The sequence below is a fragment of the Tamandua tetradactyla genome, chromosome X (assembly GCF_023851605.1).
Source record: "Tamandua tetradactyla isolate mTamTet1 chromosome X, mTamTet1.pri, whole genome shotgun sequence".
Taxonomy (NCBI): Eukaryota; Metazoa; Chordata; class Mammalia; order Pilosa; family Myrmecophagidae; genus Tamandua; species Tamandua tetradactyla.
In genome coordinates, this window is record NC_135353.1 from 61,498,957 (window position 1) to 61,506,205 (window position 7,249).

At 36.2% G+C, this 7,249-nt stretch overlaps 1 pseudogene; it reads right to left on the reverse strand.

The window, feature by feature from the left end:
* Nucleotides 1–3,043: 3,043 nt before the first annotated feature.
* Nucleotides 3,044–4,297, reverse strand: LOC143671445 (mirror-image polydactyly gene 1 protein pseudogene; annotated as a pseudogene).
* Nucleotides 4,298–7,249: the final 2,952 nt, after the last annotated feature.

A 7,249-nucleotide genomic window follows, 5' to 3' on the forward strand; every position in this document is an offset into this window, starting at 1 on the left:
TACCTTAGTCCTATCCAGATCACCCTCATTCATAGCTCTAAACAAAATCTGATCACTTTTTCAGCTTTGTAAACAGTTGCTGAATGGGATAAAAGTGACTTTCATAGTTTCAATGCACTAACTCTGAGTCTCAGGTGTCACATAAATACCTGAAATTTCAGGGAATGACCAGGTTATATACAAATAGTTCAGTATCTCAGAACTTAGAAATATCAGTTACAATTCCTGAATATATGTGACTACTGTAAAAGCTTACAATCTAGGAACCTTTACAATAGGCCCCAACCTGATAACCCATGCTCTTGACTTCAATTCTCTGAGTTAGTTTATTATAGTTAATCCATATGAGTGATGTGTGATAATATTTAACTTTTTGTTTCTGACATTTTATTCAACATACTGTACTTAAGGTTCATTTACGTAGTTGCATGCCTCTCAACTTCATTCCATATTGCAGGTGTTCAGTAGTCCATTGTAAGTAAACACCACAGTTCCCCCTTCCATTCCCAGTCACTGTACCTTTAGGCCACCTCCATCCATTAGGAATCATGAACACTGCCACAGTAAACATCAGTGTGAAAATGTCCATTTACGTCCCCACTGTCCTTTCTTCCAGGTATATACCTAGAAATTGAGTTGCAAGATCAAATGTCATCGCCACCCCTAACCTCCTGTGGAACCACCTCATGGCCTTCCAAAGGGCTGCACCTCTCAGCTCTCCTACAAACAGTGAGTAGGTGCATCTCTTTCTCCACATTTTCTCTAGCACTTGTTTCTCTCTATTCATTTTTAAACAATTTTATTGTACATTGTACAATCCAACCTAAATAAATATATATGCCTTCACCACCATAATGTATATGAAGACATTTCCTTTTTTTCTGCATTGAATCCATCCACCTCCCCCATACCCCTGCATGTTGACATTTAGTTTTGACATAATGCCTTTGTTACATTCAGTGGAAACATATTACAACATTACTGTTGACTGTAGACCCTAATTTGCATTGAATGTAGCTTTTTCTGTACATCTTCCATTTTCAATCCCTTGTAATCTTGACATTCATTTGTTCACCCTCATGCAAAAACATTTTTATATTTGTATATTTAGTCACCATCATTGTCCACTCTAGGCATTCATAAGTTATATTGTCTCAGTCTTTATCCTCTACCTTTCCTTCTGGTTTCATATGTACCCCCAGCCCTTCTCCCTTAACCATACTCACATTCAACTTCATTCAGTGTACTTATATTATTGTGTTACCATCAGGTAGTATTCTGCTATCTATTTCTGAATTTTTACAATCAGTCCTGTTACACATTCTGTATTCCTTCAACACCTAGTGCCCAATCTTAACCCTTTTTCTATCTCCTTATAACTTGTGTTCTTAACCTTAATTCTCAAAGATCATTCATTAATATTAGTTCATATTTGTGAGACCATTCAGCATTTGTCCTTTTGTTTCTGGCTAATTTCACTCAGTATAATGTCTTCAAGGTTCATCCACATCCTTACATGCTTCATGACTTTATTCTGTGTTAAAGCTGCACAGTATCCCATCATATGTATATATTACAACTTGTTTAGCCACTTGTCCATTGATGGACATTTGGGCTGTTTCCATCTCTTGGCAACTGTAGATAACGGTGTTATAAATATCAATGTGAAAATATACATTTGTGTCCTTACCTTCAGAGTTCCTCTGAATATATACCTAGTAATTGGATTGCTGGATCACATGGCAATTCTATACTTAACTTCCTGAGGAACCACCAAACAGCTTCCCAGAGTGCTTGTACCATTTTACATTCCCACCAACAGTGGATAAGTGTGCCTCTTTCTCTACATCCTCTCCAGCACATGTCATTTTCTGTGTTTTTGATAATGGCCGTTCTAGTGGATGTGAGATGATATCTCATTGTGGTTTTGGTTTGCATTTCCCTAATAACCAGTTATGTTGAAGATCTTTCCATGTGCCTTTTAGTCACTTGTATTTCCTCTACTGAAAAGAGTCTGTTTATGTCTTTTGCCCATTTTTTTTTTTTTTTTGCAAAAATCTGGATTTATTGACAGCAATATAGATCACAATTTGTCAGGGTACAGATTTTGTAAACTGAAAAGGAATGAAAGTGTACATGTTACAGGAAAAAAAAATGCCAGCATGACTAGGCTTTAGGGCAAAGAAATCAAGAGGGAAAGTGATAGAAGAGATCAGAGAGTTTTCAGACCACACAGAATCTTACAGGTTATTGTAAAAATTTACATTTTAATCCATGTAATGAAAAGCTGTAGGAGAGTTTAAGCAGATACGATTTGATTTTCAAAGATAACTGGGTATTATGTGGAGATATAGACTACTAAGGGCAAGTGTAGAAAATTCAGGGCCAATTGTACTAGTTGAGGTGGGAAATATTGGTGGCCTGAGTTATGGAGACAGCAATCAAGAAGTGAAATATGATTTAAACCAGACATGTTTTAAAGGTAGAGTAACAAGGGCTTGATGATGGGAGTTGTGGGGGGGGGGTGTAGAGAATGAAGGGTAATACACATCTAAAATGGAAAACACTGGGTGAGGAACAAAGTTGGGGGTAAGGATTAAAAAAAAGGAGGAAATCAAGGGCTCTCTTTAGACCTGTTAGGTGTGAGATATCTTTTTAATACTCAAACAGAAGTGACAAAATAGCCAATTGTATATACACAGCAAGCTCAGGGGAGCGACTAAGAACTGGAAATTTAAATTTGAGAGCCATTAGCATATAGTATTTAGAGCCATAAGCTTCACTGAAACCACTTAGAAAGTGAACGTAGGTAGAGAAATTAAATGGTAGGGTTTTGAGGCCTTCTTTATTTGTTTCTATTAAAAAAAAATCAGCTTTATATTAAGAAAAACTCTACAGTATCATTTATATACTAATAATATAAAAACTATTTCCCAGGATATTTTTTATGAAAATAGCTACTCTAACATATTCAGATTATATAAATTATGAAATAAAGATTTATTCATAAATTTTAAGGTAGCAGATCCTAGGAAAAATGGAATTTTAGTTGAAAAGGTTTATGTTACAATATTTAAACCTTTTTACTTTTGGAGTTCCAATGTTTCACAATACAGTAAGAAATATCATGAAGTATTTAACATTTAAAACTGATTCTGAAGTCTATGGAGATAAATCAAATTTGTGATTTTGCTGGGGTATTTAGATGATGAATGAGCTTTGTCAACCAGCAGTATTGGCATCGCCCCATGGATTTGTTGTTTTCTACTCAACATGACCTTCAGAGCACGTTCTTGATTGTTTTCAGCAGTCAGATGTCTCATGTTGTTTGCCGAAGTCTGGTTCTGCTCTTTCAGATGATGAAGCTCCTGCTCTAGGCGTTTGCACTGAGACAAAGCAGCATTCCGTTCTTCTATCACTGCATTCATTTCTTCTGCAGTTATTCTCTTTTTACATTCTTTGGTCTTGTAGATTCTATCCACAACTATAGTTCCATTCTGCTGAATAGCTATCCCTGTGTCTGCATTGTTTATTCTGTTCAGTAATTCCTGTAATGTCATGTCATTTTCTTCAGGGTTAATATTTTCTAGCGCTTTTAGAGACATTTCCATGTGCTTGAGTCTTGCAATAGCGTCATCTCTCTCCTCATTGGCTAATCGCAGTCTAGACATAATAGCTTCATCACGTTCCCTCTGTGCAAGATACACTTCTTCAACCAGAGCTGCTGTCTTTTCAGCAATTTTAGCTTCAGTTGCTTTCTCTTGGAGTTCCAGCTTAAGCTTTAGTTTTCTCTGTTCTTTATCTTCTATTATCAATTTTTCTTGAAGCTTTTTATTGCTTATTCTGAGACTGTCCAATTCTTTTAGAAGTGCTACTGTCTTCTCTTTATTTAAGTCTGAAGTAATTTGACAAGAAATCATGAATTCGTAATGCAAATCATTATTTCTATGCTCCATAAGGTTGGGTTTTTCAGTAGCGCAATAAGCTGTTTCATCATTTGGGTAAGAACTGATGACCTGAGAATTCCTTGATCTCTGCCCTGGCAGTTCTGCATTCTCATATGTGGCTTCATTAACTAATTCCCTGAATATCTGATGCATGCTTTCGGCAGAATTCATAGTCAGTAGCTCATCTGGTTGCGTACTTTTGTTTTTCCCTGTAGTTTCTGGTTCAAGATAACTGTGGGTTATATCTGAGACGTGCGCGGCGCCTCCGGGGCAGCAGGCTCGATGCACTCCCCCGGAGTTTCTCCGGCCAGACGGCAGCCACCCCGCCAGCCAATCGCCGCTCGGTCGGAGCGTCCGCTCCCGCGCGAGGAGGCGCGCGTCCCTCTTTTGCCCATTTTTGAATTGGGATGTCTTTTTGTTGTTCAGTTGAAGAAGCTCTTTATATATTCTGGATACTAAACCCTTTATCTGATATGTGGCTTCCAGATATCGTCTCCTATTGTATAGGCTGCCTTTTTACTTTCCTGACAAAGTTCTTTGCTCCACGAAACTGTTTAACTTTATGGAGTTCCCTTTATCTTTTTCATTTTTCAAAGCTCACACTTTGGGTGTAAGCTCTAGGAAATCATCTCCTATTAAAAGATTTATACGATATTTCCCTACATTTTCTTCTAAAAGTTTTATGGTCTTAGCTCTAATGTTTAGGTTTTTGATCCATTTTGAGCTAATTTTTGTATAGAGTGTGAGATACGGATCCCCTTTCACTCTTTTGCATATGGATAGCCAATTCTGCAAGCACCATTTATTGAAGAGGCTAGTCTGTCCTAGGTGAGTTTGCTTGTCCACCGTATCAAAGATCAATTGTCCATAGATGAGAGGGTCTATATCTGAACACTCAATTCGATTCCATTGGTCAGTATATCTATCTTTATGCTAGTACCATGCTGTTTTGACCACTGTATCTTTGTCATATGCTTTAAAGTCAGGTAATGTGAGACTTCCCACTTGATTTTTCTTTCTCAAAATATTTTTAGCTATTCAGGGCATCCTGTCCTTCCAAATAAATTTGGTTATTGGTTTATATGTTTCTGCAAAATAAGTTTTTGGGATTTTAATTGGTATTGCATTGAATCTACAAAACAATTAGGGTAGAATTGATGTCTTAACTATGTTTAGTCTTCCAATCCATTAAGAAGTTATGCCCTTCCATTTATTTAGGCCTCCTATGATTTCTTTTAGCAATTTCTTGTGGTATTGTGTGTATAGTTCTTTTGTATCCTTAGTTAAGTTTATTCTGAAATATTTTATTCTTTTTCTTGTGATTGCAAATGGAATTTTTTTCTTGATTTCCTCCTCAGATTGCTCATCACTAGTATATAGAATCTCTACTGATTTTTGGGTGTTGATCTTGTAACCTGCCACTTTGCTGTACTCATTTATTAGCTCTAGTAGCTTTGCTGTAGATTTTTCAGGATTTTGACATATGTTATCATGTTATCTGCAAACAGTGAGATTTTATTTCTTCCTTTCCAATTTGGATGCCCTTTATTTCTTTTTCTTGTCTAATTTCACTGACCAGAACTTTCAGCACAATGTTGAATAACAATGGTGACACTGAGCATCCTTGTCTTGTTCCTGATCTTAGAGGGAAAGTTTGCAGTCTTTCCCTATTAAGGATGATGTTAGCTGTGGGTTTTTTATATATTCTCTTTATTGTGTTGAGGAAGTTCCCATCTATTCCTATCCTTTGAAGTGTTTCACCAAGAAAGGATGTTGAATTTTGTCAAATGGCTTTTCTGCATCAATTGAGATATCATGTGGTTTTTCTGCTTTGAGTAATTGATATGTTATATTACATTACTTTATTTTCTTGTGTTGAATCAGCTTTGCATACCTGGTATAAATCCCACTTGGTCACAGTGTATAATTCTTTTAATGTGCTGCTGGATTTGATTTGCAAGTATTTTTTTGTGGATTTTTGCATCTATATTCATTAAAGAGATTGGTTTGTAATTTTCTTTTCTTGTTGTATAATTTCTGGCATTGGTATTAGGGTGATGTTGGCTTCATAGAATAATTATGTAGCTTTCCTTTTGAGCAAGAGTGGTACTAGTTTTTTCTTGAATACTTGGTAGACTTCACATGTGAAGCCATGTGGTCTTGGACTTTTCTTTTTGGGGAGCTTCTTGATGACTGATTCAATCTCTTTATTTGTGATTGGTTTGTTGAAGCCATCTATTTCTTCTTGAGCCAGTGTTGGTTGTTCATGACTTTCTAGGAAGTTGTGTATTTCATCTACGTTGTTTAGTTTATTAGCATATAGTTGCTCACAGTCTCCTCTCCTTACCTCCTTTATTGGGAGGTAATGGTTATGTTAATGGTTATGTCCCCTCTTCCATTTCATATTTTATTTATTTGTATCTTCTCTCTCTCTCTCTCTCTCTCTCTCTCTCTCTCTCTCTCTCTCTCTCTGTCAGGGTAGCTGAGGATCCTTCGTTTTTAATGATTTTCTTAAAGAATCAACTTCTGGTTTTGTTTATTTTCTCTATTGTTTTCATATTCTCAATTTCATTTATTTGTGCTCTGATCTTCATAATTTCTTTTCTTTTGTTTGCTTTGGGGTTAGTTTCCTGTTCTTTCTCTTGTTCTCCCAAGTGGACTGTTAATTCCTCAATATTGCTCTTTCTTCTTTTTTAATATAGGCACTTAAGGCAATAAATTTCCCTCTCAGCACTGCCATTTCTGCACTCCATATTTTTCATCATTCTGTTCTACATATTTAATCAGTAATTCACAATATCATCACATAGTTGCATATTCATCATCATGATAATTTCTTAGAACATTTGCATCAATTCAGAAAGAGAAATCAAAAGACAACAGAAAAAAATTCATGCATATCATACCCCTTACCCCTCCCTTTCATTGATCACTAGCATTTCAATCTAAGTTCATTTTAACATTCCCCCTATTATTTATTTTTATTCCGTATGTTCTACTCGTCTGTTGACAAGGTAGATAAAAGGAGCATCAGACACAAGGTTTTCACAATCACACAGTCACATTGTGAAAGCTATATCATTATACAATCATCTTCAAGAAACATGGCTACTAGAACACAGCTCTACATTTTCAGGCAGTTCCCTACAGCCTGTCCATTACATCTTGACTGTGAAGGTGATATCCATTTAATGCATGAGAATAACCTCCAGGATAACCTCTCGACTCTGTTTGGAATCGCTCAGCCATTGACATTTTATTTTGTCTCATTTCGCTCTTCCCCTTTTGGTGGAGAAGTTTCT